This window comes from Lupinus angustifolius, chromosome LG14 (genome assembly GCF_001865875.1).
Source record: "Lupinus angustifolius cultivar Tanjil chromosome LG14, LupAngTanjil_v1.0, whole genome shotgun sequence".
In the NCBI taxonomy this organism is placed as follows: domain Eukaryota; kingdom Viridiplantae; phylum Streptophyta; class Magnoliopsida; order Fabales; family Fabaceae; genus Lupinus; species Lupinus angustifolius.
The window spans coordinates 6,081,521-6,096,903 of NC_032022.1; positions in this window are offsets into that span (position 1 = coordinate 6,081,521).

Here is a 15,383-nt window from a genome sequence, read left to right on the forward strand (position 1 = left end):
AGGATTAGGATTAGGATTAGGATGAGGATAAGAATGAGGATCAGATTCAGGATCAGGATCCGGATCAGGATTAGGAACAGGATCAGGATTCAGGTTCAAATTAAGATTAGGATAAGGATTTGGATTAGGATTAGGATTAGGATTAGGATCAGGATTAGGTTTAGGATGAGGATTATGGTTAGGATTATGATTAGGATTAGGATTACAATTAGGATTAGGATGAGGATTAGGATTAGTATAAGGATTAGGATTAGGATTAGGATTATAATAAGGATTAGGATGAGGATTACGATTAGGATTCGGATTAGGATTAGGATGAGGATAAGGATTAGGAGATTAGGATTATGATTAGGATTAGGATGAGGATTAGGATGAGGATCAGGATCAGGATGAGGATCAGGATCAGGATCAGGATATGGACCAAGACCAGGATCAGGATCAGGATTAGCATGAGGATTAGGATCAGGATTAGAATTAGGATTAGGATTCGGATTAGAATTCGTATTAGGATTAGGATGAGGATTAGGATTAGAATTATGATTAGGATTATGATCAGGATGAGGATCAGGTTCAGGATCAATATCAGGATCAGGGTTAGGATTAGGATTAGGATTCCAGTTCGAATTAAGATTAGGTTAAGGATTGGGATTATGATTAGGATGAGTATCAGGATTAAGATGAGGATTATAATGAGGATTAGGATGAGGATCAGGATCAAGATCAGGATCAGGATCAGGATCACGATCAAGATATGGATCAGGATAAGGATCAGGATCAAGATCAAGATCAACATCAGGATCAGGATCAAGATTAGGATGAGGATTAGGATTTGGGTTCGAATTAAGATTAGGATAAGGATTTGGATTAGAATTAGGATTAGGATTAGGATGAGGATTAGAATGATGATTAGGATCAGGATTAGGATCAGGATTAGGTTGAGGAATAGGATCAGGATCAGTATCAGGATCAGGATCAGGATCAAGATCAGGATCAGCATCATGATCAGGATCAGGATGAGGAACGGTATCAGGATCAGGATCTCGATCAGGATCAGGATCAGGATCAGGATCAGGATTAGGATTTGGATATGGATTAGGATTCGATTTCGAATTAAGATTATGATAAGAATTTGGATTAGGATTAGAATTAGGATTACGATGAGGATAAGGATGAGGATCAAAATCAGGATCAGGATTAGGATCAGGATCAGGATCATGATCAAAATCAGGATCAAGATCGGGATCACGATCAGGATTAGGATCAGGATCAAGATTTAGGTTCTAATTAAGATTAGGATAAGGATTTTGATTAGGATTAGGATTAAGATTAGGATTAGGATTAGGATTAGGATGAGGATTTGGATTAGGATTAGGATGAGGATAAGGATGAGGATCAGGTTGAGGATCAGGATCAGGACACGAATCAAGTTCAGGATCAGGGTCAGGATCCGGATTAGGATCAGGATTTGGATATGGATCAGGATCAGGATCAAGATTAGCATGAGGATTAGGATCAGGATTAGGATTAGGATTAGGATGAGGATGAGGATCATGATGAGGATGAGGATCATGATCAGGATCAGGATGAGGATCAAGATTAAGATGAAGATCATGATCATGATTAGGATCAGGATCAGGACTAGGACCATTAGGATTCAGATTAGTATTAAGATTATGATTAGGATTAGTATTAGGATTAAGATTAGGATGAGGATTAGGATCAGGATTAGGATCAGGATGAGGATAAGGATTAGGATTCGGATTACGATTCGTATTAGGATTAGGATGAGGATGAGGATTAGGATTAGGATTAGGATTAGGATTAGGATTCGGATTAGGATTCGTATTAGGATTAGGATGAGGATTAGAATTAGGATTAGGATTAGGATTAGGATTAGGATAAGGATTAGGGTGAGAATTAGGATGAGGATCAGGATTAAAAAGAGGATCAGGATCAGGATTAGGATTAGGATTAGGATACGGATTAGGATTCACGTTCGAATTAATATTAGCATAAGGATTTGGATTAGGATTAGGATTAGGATTAGGTTTAGGATTAGTGTTATGATTAGGATGAGGATAAGGATGAGGATCAAAATCAGGATCAGGATCAGGATCACAATCTTGATCAGGGCCAGGATAAAGATCAGGATCAAGATCAGGATCGGGATTAGGATTAGGATAAGGATTTGGATTAGGATTAGGATTAGGATTAACATTAGGAATAGGATGAGGACAAGGATGAGGATCAGAATTAGGATCAGGATACGAATCAGGATCAGGATCCGGATCAGGATCAGGATCAGGATTCGGGTTCAAATTAAGATTAGGATAAGGATTTGGATTAGGATTAGGATTAGGATCAGGATCAAAATCAGGATCAGGATCAGGATCTGGTTCAAAATCATGAACAGGATCATGATCAGGATCAGGATCAGGATCAAGATCAGGATCAGGATCAGGATGAAGATCGGGATCAGGATCAGTATCAGCATCAGGATCAGGATAAGGATTAGGATTAAGATTAGGTTAGGATTACGATTACGATTAGGGTTAGGGTTAGGATAAGGATTTGGATTAGGATTTGGATTATGATTATGATTCGAATTAAGATTAGGATAAGGATTTGGATTAGGATTAGGATTAGGATGGGGATGAGGATGAGGATTAGGATTAGGATGAGGATTAGGATGAGGATGAGGATTAGGATTAGGATTAGGATTAGGATCACGATGAGGATGACGATCAGGATCAGGATCAGGATGACGAGCAGGATCAGGCTGAGGCTCAGGATAAGGTTCAGGATAAGGATCAGGATTTGGATACGGATTAGGATTCGGTTTCGAATTAAGATTTGGATAAGGATTTGGATTAGGATTAGGATTAGGATTAGGGTTAGGGTTAGGGTTAGGATAAGGATTTCGATTAGGATTAGGATTAGGATGAGGATAAGGACGAGGATCAGAATCAGGATAAGGATCAGGACAAGATCAGGATCCAGATCAGGATTAGGATTAGGATAAAGATCAGAAGATCAGGATCAAGATGAGGATCACTATTAGGATTCGGGTTCAAATGAAGATTAGGACAAGGATTTGGATTAGGATTAGGATTACAATTAGGTTTAGGGTTAGGATAAGGATATGGATAAGGATTTGGATTTGGATTAGAATTAGAATTAGGATTAGGATTAGGATTAGGTTTAGGATTAAGATTAGGATTACGATTAGGGTTAGGGTTAGGATTAGGATTAGGATTGGAAAGAGGATTAGGATGAGGATCAGGATGGGATTTGGATCAGGATCATGATCAGGATCAGGATCAGGATCAAGATCAGCATCAGGATCAAGATCAAGATTAGGATCAGGATCAGGATCAGGATTAGGATACAGATTAGGATTAGGATTAGGATTAGGATTAGGATGAGGATGAGGATCATGATGATGATGAAGATTAGGATTAGGATCAGGATCATGATCAGGATCAGGATCATGATCAGGATCAGGATCAGGATTTGGATTAGGATGAGGATCAGGATGAGGATCAAGATCAGGATCATGCTTAGGATCAGGACCAGGATCAGGACCAGGACCAGGATCATGATTAGGATCAGGATGAGGATCACGATGTGGATGAGAATGAGGATCAGGAATAGGATCAGGATCAGGATGAGGATGAGGATGAGGATCAGAATCAGGATCAGGATCAGGATCAAAATCATGATTAGGATCATGATCAGCATCAGGATCAAGATCAAGATCAAGATCAGGATCAGGATCAGGATCAGGATCGGGATCAGGATCAGGATTAAGGTTCGAATTAAGATTAGGATAAGGATTTGGATTCAGATTAGGATTAGGATTAGGATTAGGATTAGGATTAGGATGAGGACAAGGATGAGGATCAGAATCAGGATAAGGATACAAATCAGGATCAGGATCAGGATTAGGATCCGGATCAGGATCAGGATCAGGATCAGGATTCGGGTTCAATTTAAGATTAGGATACAGATTTGGATTAGGATTAGGATGAGGATGAGGATTAGGATTAGGATTAGGATGAGGATTAGGATTAGGATTAGGATTAGTATTAGGATCACTATGAGTATGACGATCAGGATCAAGATCAGGATCAAGAGCAGGATCAGGATCAAGAGCAAGATCCGGCTGAGGCTGAGGATCAGGATCAGGATCAGGATCAGGATGAGGATCAGGATTTGGATACGGATTAGGATTCGGGTTCAAATTAAGATTAGGATAAGGATTTGGATTAGGATTAGGATGAGGATAAGGATGAGGATCAGAATCAAGATCAGGATCAGGATCCAGATCAGGATTAGGATCAGGATAAGGATCAGGATGAAGATCAGGATCAAGATGAGGATCACTATTAGGATTCGGGTTCAAATGAAGATTAGGACAAGGATTTGGATTAGGATTAGGATTACAATTAGGTTTAGGGTTAGGATAAGGATATGGATAAGGATTTGGATTTGGATTAGAATTAGAATTAGGATTAGGATTAGGATTAGGATTAGGATTACGATTAGGGTTAGGGTTAGGATAAGGATTAGGATTAGGATTAGGATTGGAAAGAGGATTAGGATGAGGATAAGGATGAGGATTTGGATCAGGATCATGATTAGGATGAGGATCTGGATTAGGATCAGGATCAGCATCAGGATCAGGATCACGATCAGGATCAGGATTAGGATTATGATTCAGGTTTGAAATAAGATTAGGATAAAGATTAGGATTTGGATTAGGATTCGGATTAGGATTAGGATTAGGATTAGGATTATGATTAGGATGTGGGCTAGGATAAGGCTATGGATAAGGAATTGGATTAGGATTAGGATTCAGATTAGGATTAGGATGAGGATAAGGATTAGGATTAGGATTAGGATTAGGATTAGGATTAGGATGAGGATGAGGATGAGGATCATGATGAGGATGAGGATCAGGATCAGGATGAGGATCAGGATTAGGATCAAGATCATGATCAGGATCAGGATCAGGACCAGGACCAGGATCAGGATTAGGATGAAGATTAGGATTAGGTTTCTGGTTCGTATTAAGATTAGGATAAGGATTTGGATTATGATTAGGATTAGGATTGGGATTAGGATTCGTATTAAGATTAGGATGAGGATGAGGATTAGGATTAGGATTAGGATCAAGATTGGGATCAGGATCAGGATTAGGATCAGTATCAGGATTAGGATTAGGATTAGGATTCGGGTTCGAATTAAGATGAGGATAAGGATTTGGATTAGGATTAGGATGAGGATTAGGATGAGGATCAGGATTAAGATGAGGATCATGATGAGGATTAGGATGAGGATCAGGATCCTGATCAGGATAGGGATCAGGATCAGGATCCTGATCAGGATATGGATCAGGATCAAGATCAAGATCACCATGAGCATATGGATACGCATCAGGATCAAGAGTAGGATAAGGATTCAGGTTCGAATTAAGATTAGGATAAGGATTTGGATTAGGATTAGGATGAGGATTAGGATTATGATGAAGATTAGGATCAGGATCAGGATCACGATCAGGATCAGCATCAGGATGAGGATTAGGATCAGGATCAGGATCAGGATCATGATCAGGATCATGATCATGATCAGGATCATGATCAGGATCATGATCAGGATCAGGATCATGATCAGGATCAGGATCATGATCAGGATCAGGATCAGGATCAGATTCATGATCAGGATCATGATTAGGATTAGGATACGGATTAGGATTCAAGTCCGAATTAAGATTAGCATAAGGATTTGGATTAGGATTAGGATGAGGATTAGGGTTAGGATTAGGATGAGGATAAGGATGAGGATAAGGATGAGGATCAAAATCAGGATCAAAATCATGATCAGGATCATACTCAGGATCAAAATCATGATCAGGATCACGCTCAGGATCAAAATCATGATCAGGATCATGATCTAGATCAGGATCAGGATCAAGATCAAGATCAGGATCAGGATCAGGATCAAGATGAGTATTAGGATCAGGATCAGGATTCGGGTTCGAATTAAGATTAGGATAAGGATTTGGATTAGGATTAGGATTAGGATTAGGATGAGGACAAGGATGAGGATCAGAATCAGTATCAGGATGCAAATCAGGATCAGGATCCAGATCAGGATCTAGATCAGGATCAGGATTTGGGTTCAAATTAAGATTAGGATAAGGATTTGGATCATGATTAGGATAAGGATTTGGATCAGGATTAAGATGAGGATCATGATGAGGATCAGGATCAGGATCAGGATCCTAATCAGGATAGGGATCAGGATCCTGATCCGGATAGGGATTAGGATCAAGATCAAGATCAGCATCAGCATCAGGATCAGGATCAGCTGAGGATTAGGATCAGGATCAGGATCATGATGAGGATTAGGATCAGGATCAGGATCAGGACGAGGATTAGGATCATGATCTGTATCAGGATCAGGATCAGGATCAGGATCATGATCAGGATCAAGATTAGGATCGGGATCAGGATCAGGATCAGGATGAGGATAGGATGAAGATGAGGAGGAGGATAGGATGAGGATAAGGAAGAGGATGAGAATGAGGATCAGGATAAGGATAAGGATTAGGATTAGGATTAGGGTTAGGGTTATGGTCAGGATAAGGATATGGATCAAGATTTGGATAAGGATTAGGATTAGGATTAGGATTACGATTAGGGTTAATGTTAAGATTAGGATGAGGATAAGGATGAGGATCAGAATCAGGATCAAGATCAGGATCAGGATCAGGATTTGGATCAGGATCAGTATCAGGATCAGGAACATGATGGAACAGGATCAGAATTCAGCTTCAAATTAAGATTAGGATAAGGATTTGGATTAGGATTAGAATTAGGATTAGGATTAGGATTAGGATTAGGATTAGGATTAGGATTAGGATTACGATTAGGGTTAGGGTTAGGATAAGGATTTGGATAAGGATTAGGATTAGGATTAGGATTAGGATTAGGATTAGGATTAGGATTAGCATGAGGATTAGGATGAGGATCAAGATGAGGATCAGGATTAGGATCAGGATTAGGATCAGGATCATGATCAGGATCAGGATCAGGATTAGGATTAGGATTCGGGTTCGAATTAAGATAAGGACAAGGATTTGGATTTGGATTAGGATTAGGATTCGGATTATGATTAGGATTAGGATTAGGGTTAGGATTAGGATTAGGATTAGGATGAGGATTAGGATTAACATGAGGATCATGATGAGGATGAGGATTAGGATCAGGATCAGGATCATGATGAGGATTAGGATCAGGATCAGGATCAGGACGAGGATTAGGATCATGATCTGTATCAGGATCAGGATCAGGATCAGGATCATGATCAGGATCAAGATTAGGATCGGGATCAGGATCAGGATCAGGATGAGGATAGGATGAAGATGAGGAGGAGGATAGGATGAGGATAAGGAAGAGGATGAGAATGAGGATCAGGATAAGGATAAGGATTAGGATTAGGATTAGGGTTAGGGTTATGGTCAGGATAAGGATATGGATCAAGATTTGGATAAGGATTAGGATTAGGATTAGGATTACGATTAGGGTTAATGTTAAGATTAGGATGAGGATAAGGATGAGGATCAGAATCAGGATCAAGATCAGGATCAGGATCCGGATCAGGATCAAGATCAGGATCAGGATCAGGATTAGGATACGGATGAGGATTCGGGTTCGAATTAAGATTAGGATAAGGATTTAGATTAGGATTTGGATTAGGATTACGATTAGGATTTGGATTAGGATTACGATTAGGATTAGTATTACGATTAGGGTTAGGGTAGGATAAGGATATGGATAAGGATTTGGATTAGGATTAGGATTAGGGTTAGTATTAGGATTAGGATTAGGATGACGATTAAGGTTAGGGTTAAGATAAGGATTTGGATTAGGATTAGGATTATGATAAGGATTAGGATTAGGATTAGGATGAGGATAAGGATGAGGATCAGAATCAGGATCAGTATCAGGATGAGGATCAGGATCAGGAACAGGATCAGGATGAGGAACAGGATCAGAATTCAGCTTCAAATTAAGATTAGGATAAGGATTTGGATTAGGATTAGAATTAGGATTAGGATTAGGATTTGGATCAGGATTAGGATTAGGATGAGGATTATGGTTAGGATTATGATTAGGATTAGGATTCGGATTAGGATTACGATTAGGATTAGGATTAGGATGAGGATGAGGATGAGGATTAGGATTAGGATAAGGATTAGGATTAGCATGAGGATTAGGATGAGGATTAGGATGAGGATTAGGATGAGGATTAGGATGAGGATTAGGATGAGGATTAGGATGAGGATTAGGATGAGGATTAGGATGAGGATTAGGATGAGGATTAGGATGAGGATTAGGATGAGGATTAGGATGAGGATTAGGATGAGGATTAGGATGAGGATTAGGATGAGGAAGAGGATTAGGATGAGGAAGAGGATTAGGATCAGGATTAGGATGAGGATCAAGATCAGGATCAGGATCAGGATCAGGAATAGGATTAGGATTCGGGTTCGAATTAAGATTAGGATAAGGATTTGGATTTGGATTAGGATTAGGATTAAGATTAGGATTCGGATTAGGATTAGGATTAGGATTAGGATTAGGATTAGGGTTTGGGTTAGGATAAGGATATGGATAAGGATTTGGATTAGGATTAGGATTCGGATTAGGATTAGGATGAGGATAAGGATTAGGATTAGGATTAGGATTAGGATGAGGATTAGGATTAGGATCTGGATCAGGATCAGGAACAGGATCAGGATCAGGATCATGATCATGATTAGGATCAGGATCAGGATCAGGAAATGCACCAGGACCAGGATCAGGATCAGGATTAGCATGAGGATTAGGATCAGGATTAGGATTAGGATTCGGATTAGGATCTGTATTAGGATTAGGATGAGGATTAGGATTAGGACTAGGATTATGATCAGGATGAGGATGAGGATCAGGATCAATATCAGGATCAATATCAGGATCAGGGTTAGGATTAGGATTAGGATTCCGGTTCGAATTAAGATTAGGTTAAGGATTGGGATTAGGATTAGGATTAAGATGAGGATTATAATGAGGATTAGGATGAGGATGAGGATCAGGATCATGATCAGGATAGGGATCAGGATCAAGATCAAGATCTGCATCAGGATCAGGATCATGATCAGGATTAGGATTAGGATTTGGGTTCGAATTAAGATTATGATAAGGATTTGGATTAGGATTAGGATTAGGATGAGGATTCGAACGATGATTAGGATCAGGATTAGGATTAGGATCAGGATCAGGATTAGGATCAGGATGAGGAATAGGATCAGGATCAGTATCAGGATCAAGATAAGGTTTAGGATCAAGATCAGGATCAGGATCATGATCAGGATCAGGATGAGGAACGGGATCAGGATCAGGATTACGATCAGGATCAGGATCAGGATCAGGATCAGGATTAGGATTAGGATACGGATTAGGATTCGGTTTCAAATTAATATTATGATAAGGATTTGGATTAGGATTAGGATTAGGATTAGGATATGAATTAGGATTATGATGAGGATCAAAATCAGGATCAGCAGGAGAATCAGGATCGGGATCATGACCAAGATCAGGATCAAGATCGGGATCACGATCAGGATTTGGATCAGGATCAAGATTCGGGTTCGAATTAAGATTAGGATAAGGATTTTGATTAGAATTAGGATTAGGATTAGGATGAGGATTAGGATTAGGATTAGGATGAGGATAAGGATCAGGATCAGGATACAAATCAGGTTCAGGATTAGGGTCAGGATCTGGATCAGGATCAGGATTAGGATATGGATCAGGATCAAGATTAGCATGAGGATTAGGATCAGGATTAGGATTAGGATTAGGATTAGGATTCAGATTAGGATTCGTATCAGGATTAGGATCAGGATTAGGATCAGGATAAGGATCAAGATGAAGATCAGGATCAGGATGAGGATCAGTATTAGGATTCGGGTTCAAATGAAGATTAGGATAATTATTTGGATTAGGATTAGGATTACAATTAGGTTTAGGGTTAGGATATGGATAAGGATTTGCATTTGGATTAGGATTAGAATTAGGATTAGGATTAGGATTAGGATTAGGTTTAGGATTAGGATTAAGATTAGGATTACGATTAGGGTTAGGGTTAGGATAAGGATTAGGATTAGAAAGAGGATTAGGATCAGGATCAGGATGAGGATATGGATCAGGATCATGATTAGGATGAGAATCAGGAATAGGATCAGGATCACGATCACGATCAGGATCAAGATCAGGATTCGGGTTTGGGTTCGAATGAAGATTAGGATAAGGATTTGGATTAGGATCCGAATTAGGGTTAGGATTAGGATGAGGATGAGGATTTGGATCAGGATCAGGATGAGGATGAGGATCAGGATCAGGACCTGGACTAGGATCAGGATTAGGATGAAGATTAGGATTAGGATTCTGGTTCGAATTAAGATTAGGATAAGGATTTAGATTAGGATTAGGACTAGGATTCAGATTAGTATTAGGATTAGGATTAGGATGAGGATTAGGATTAGGATTAGGATTAGGATGAGGATTAGGATTAGGATTAGGATTAGGATGAGGATTAGGATTAGGATTAGGATTAGGATGAGGATTAGGATTAGGATTAGGATTAGGATGAGGATTAGGATTAGGATGAGGATTAGGATTAGGATTAGGATTAGGATCACGATGAGGATGACGATCAGGATCAGGATGAGGAGCAGGATCAGGCTGAGGCTTAGGATCAGGATCAGGATCAGGATCAGGATTAGGATTTGGATACGAGTTAGGATTGGGGTTCGAATTAAGATTAGGATAAGGATTTGGATTAGGATTAGGATTAGGATTAGGATTAGGATTAGGGTTAGGGTTAGGATAAGGATTTGGATTTGGATTAGGATTAGGATAAGGATAAGGATGAGGATCAGAATCAGGATCAGGATCAAGATCAGGACATGATCAGGATCCAGATAAGGATTAGGATCAGGATGAAGATCAGGATCGGGATCAGGATCAGTATTAGGATTCGGGTTCAAATGAAGATTAGGATAAGGATTTGGATTAGGATTACAATTAGGTTTAGGGTTAGGATAAGGATATGGATATGGATAAGGATTTGGATTAGGATTAGAATTAGGATTAGGTTTAGGATTAAGATTAGGATTACGATTAGGGTTAGGGTTAGGATAAGGATTAGGATTAGGATTGGAAAGAGGATAAGATCAGTATCAGGATCAGGATCAGGATCAGGATCAGGATCAGGATCAGGATTAGATTTGTGATTCGGGTTCGAAATAAGATTAGGATAAGGATATGGATTTGGATTAGGATTAGGATTTGGATTAGGATTAGGATTAGGATTATGATTATGATTAGGATGAGGGTTAGGATAAGGCTATGGATAAGTATTTGGATTAGGATTAGGATTCGAATTAGGATTAGGATGAGGATAAGGATTAGGATTTGGATTAGGATTAGGATTTGGATTAGGATTAGGATTAGGAATAGGATTAGGATAAGGATTAGGATTAGGATTAGGATTAGGATTAGGATGAGGATGAGGATCACGATGAGGATTTGGATCAGGATCAGGATGAGGATCAGGATCAGGATCAAGATCATGATCAGGATCAGGACCAGGACCAGGACCAGGATCAGGATTAGGATGAAGATTAGGATTAGGATGAAGATTAGGATTAGGATGAGGATTAGGAGTAGGATTAGGATTCGGATTAGGATTAGGATGAGGATTAGGATTAGGATTTGGATTAGGATTATGATTAGGATCAGGATGAGGATGAGGACCAGGATCAGGATTAGGATCAAGATCAGGATCAGTATAAGGATAAGGATCAGGATTAGTATCAGGATCAGGATCAGGTTCATGATCAGGATCCGGATCAGGATCATGATCAGGATCAAGATCAGGATCATGATCAGTATCAGTATCAGCATCAGGATCAGGATCGGGATCAGGATCAGGATCAGGATTACAATTAGGATACGAATTAGGATGTGGGTTCGAATTAAGATTAGGATAAGGATTTGGATAATGATTAGGATTTGGATTAGGATTAGGATGAGGATGAGGATTAGAATCAGGATCAGGATCAGAATCAGAATCAGGATCATGATCATGATCAGGATCAGGATGAGGATCAGGATCATGATGAGGAACAGGATCATGATCAGGATCAGGATCAGGATCAGGATCTGGATGAGGATCAGGATTTGGATCAGGATGAGGATCAGGATGAGGATCTGGATCAGGATTAGGATTAGGATTAGGATTAGGATTAGGGTTAGGGTTAGGATAAGGATATGGATAAGGATTAGGATTAGGATAAGGATTAGGGTAAGGATTTGGATTTGGATTAGGATTAGGATTAGTATAAGAATTACGATTAGGGTTAGGGTTAGGATAAGGATATGGATCAGGATTTGGATTAGGATTAGGATTAGCATCAGGACGAGGATCAGGATCAGGACTAGGATTAGGATCAGGACAGGATCAGGATCAGTATCAGGATTAGGATTAGGATTCGGGTTAAAGTTAAGATTAGGATAAGGATTTGGATTTGGATTAGGATTAGCATTAGGATTAGGATTTGGGTTCAAATTAAGATTAGGATAAGGATTTAGATTTGGATTAGGATTAGGATTCTGATTCGGATTAGGATTAGGATTAGGATTAGGATTAGGGTTAGGGTTAGGATAAGGATATGGATAAAGATTATGATTAGGATTAGGATGAGGATGATAAAGTTGAAACCGTTCTACTAGCAGAAAATCACTTTTTACCGTGTTTAATCGATGAAACACTTAGTGTTAATCGATTACCTAGGCATCAGTTTTTGAAAATCCAATTTTACATGGTTTTAATCGATTAAACCTGCCCGTTAATCGATTAAAACCAGTATTTTAAAGGCAGACAGCATCTCAGTTTTACACTCTTTTCGGCATTTTCTCCATCTCTTTTACGCTTTGAGTCTCTGAATCTGTAACTCAACTGATCCAAGTGCACTAAGTTAGAAAAACCTCATCCTAACCCTCTCAAACCATCAAGAAATCTCACTTTATCATCCTCATTCCACTACATTCCCAATTTTCCACCAAATTAAACCCTAGGTTAGGTTTGCCTAATCCTTCTCTACTCATTCAACATCAGTTCGGGTTCTACAAATACAATGGAGCAAGGTCGCACAAAAAGGGTCAAGACTACTGCCAACCGTGTACGAAGAACGGAAGCCGGTTCACCATTCACTCGGGACCGCGGTGACCCATATTACTCACTTATCTTGCAAGAAACCTGTTTGGCAAAATTCCAAGGACGCAAACCCACTTATGTAAGGTATGTCGATTTAACCTGGTTGGTGGAACAGAACTTTAGCTTTCCGCATGATATGGAGGCTCAGGGAGCCGTTCAATTTCTGGAATTAAAGGGACAAGTTTACCCTGCTCTAGTTAGGGAATTTTATGCGAATTTTAGATATAAGGATGGAAAATACTGGTCTATGATTTCTGGTAAATTGTTTGAAATTAATGATGAACTGTTTATGAATGTCGGTGGTTTGTCATCTTCGGGTTATGGAATAGAAGATTGCTCCTGGGTTAAGGATAACTTTGATCCTACTGAGGTTTATAAGTCATTCCTTCGAGGTCCTCACTTGATTATTCCGGGTCAACTGACCAAAGCTGGGTCGTTATCTGTTGAGAACAGGCTGTTGCATTATGTCATTGCTTACATTCTGGTACAGAGGAACACAAATCACGCACAACCTATTGTGAATGATTTGCGTTTCATGTATGTTGTGAAGAACAATGTAATGATTAACTGGCCTGATGAAATATTGAGAATTATGAACAGTGTGTCTCTGTCTCAGTCGAAGCTGCTTCCCTACAGTATTTTCATTTCACGCATTGTGGATTATCTGCATATTGATATTTCTGACACCATCATTGTTGAGTATACTGATAAGGATCATCTGGTTGGTGAAAGCCTCATCCATAAAATGGGTTAATACAAGTATGGTACTACTTGGCAATACTAGGAGGACTACACTACTTTTGATTTGGGTTTGTCCGATGATGATAATCAGAGTGGCATGGGTGATCAGAATGCTACAAATCAAGGGGAGCCTTCTAGGACAGCATCACAGGACTCTGCTTTCGGTTTGGCTCAGATGGAAGCCATGGAGCAACGGCTCAACAACCGCATGGATCTTCACTTTCAAGGGTTGAAAGACTCATACTTTGCAGGCATGGAACAGTATGAAGAGCGTCAAACTGCCTATTCAGACAACCAATTTCAGGCGATGATGAATACGATTCAATCTACTGTTGAACCTCGGAATGCTTTGTTTTGTTCAGAATTTCAGAAGTTATCTATGCTGATCAGGGGTGACCAGAACATTGCTATTCCTGATGATCAGATTGACCATCCTCCACCTCAACCATAGTTTAGAAGACTTTAGACCTAGGATATCTTACCCTTAGGTTTATTTCTTCTTTATGGCACTTCTATGGACTCAGTTGTTGTTTCTGTTTTCAAGACTTATTTGTGCCTCTTTATCTGTCTTTGCTTGACATATTTTGGTTTGTAATAGTTGCGGACTACTTTAACTCTTTATGCTATGCCATTATTTTTTTTGCTTAATTATGTCGAATAGCTTATTTGGTTATGTGAATGGTTCTTGATCATATGAGATTTTATGCTGACTACATTGCTTTTTATGATAATTGATTCGATGAAATCTTGTATGTCGTTCTCTTTACCTATTGGCTATTTCATTGTCTAAACAAGCGCATTTGATCAAGACACCCAAAAATAAAACAGGTTAATTGTTAAATCCCAAATTAATCCATTAACTTCGTTTTATGCTTAACTCATATCTCTGCCTCATTTTTGACCTGGGTTATCTTTTTGATAATGTCAACAGGGGGAGAAAGGTTGTTCTGTTGTTTTGATTGTGCAGGTTGATCGTAATAAAAGCTTCCGAAATATTCGCGCATCATATCAATCATGCTAATACAATCTTCAAGCTAATTCATCAAACAATTGTTATTACAATTGGTGTAGTGTGTGTCATCATCAAAAAGGGGGAGATTGAAAGTGCGCATGTCAAGAGGAACACTTTGGAAAGCTCTCTCATTATATGTCATGGTTGTGATGAGGACAACTTGTGCTAATAAGAGCTTGAAGATCACCAACAAATCAACATGCTTAAGTCTTTGATTGATACTAGGCTTAGAATAGAAACAAGTTTAAGTTGAGTCTAAGGCTTAGGTCACCTAAGACATGTCTCATATGCATAAATCTTT